The sequence below is a fragment of the Chiloscyllium punctatum genome, chromosome 36 (genome assembly GCF_047496795.1).
Source record: "Chiloscyllium punctatum isolate Juve2018m chromosome 36, sChiPun1.3, whole genome shotgun sequence".
Taxonomy (NCBI): Eukaryota; Metazoa; Chordata; class Chondrichthyes; order Orectolobiformes; family Hemiscylliidae; genus Chiloscyllium; species Chiloscyllium punctatum.
Genome location: NC_092774.1, coordinates 17866068 through 17866443, shown reverse-complemented (window position 1 = coordinate 17866443; position 376 = coordinate 17866068).

The window sequence follows — 376 nt, the reverse complement described above, 5'->3', positions numbered from 1 at the left end:
CCCCCCCCCCACAAACCCACGAGCCCGTACGGGGTTGGGGTACAATTGAGGTCGGAGATGGACTCCCACTGACCCCCCCCCACCCCCCCATCCCACGTTCACCCTCAGTGTGAGGTGTGAGGTGTGATCCGACCCCTGACATCGATCCGAGTCTCTCGCTGTCGTCGGGAGCACCGCTGCATCTGCTCCAGCTGGGTATCGGAGCTCCAGGGATCGAGATTCCTGGCTCTCGGCAGCACTGGGAGCCGGCTGGCACTCTCGGCCCTGAGGTGTTTGGACCGTTCCCACAGAAACCCAGGCAACAGCAAAAAACCCCCCCACACACACCCCCCCTGGTCGCGGTCTGGGTCCATCAGGGACGGGAGAGAGAGAGAGA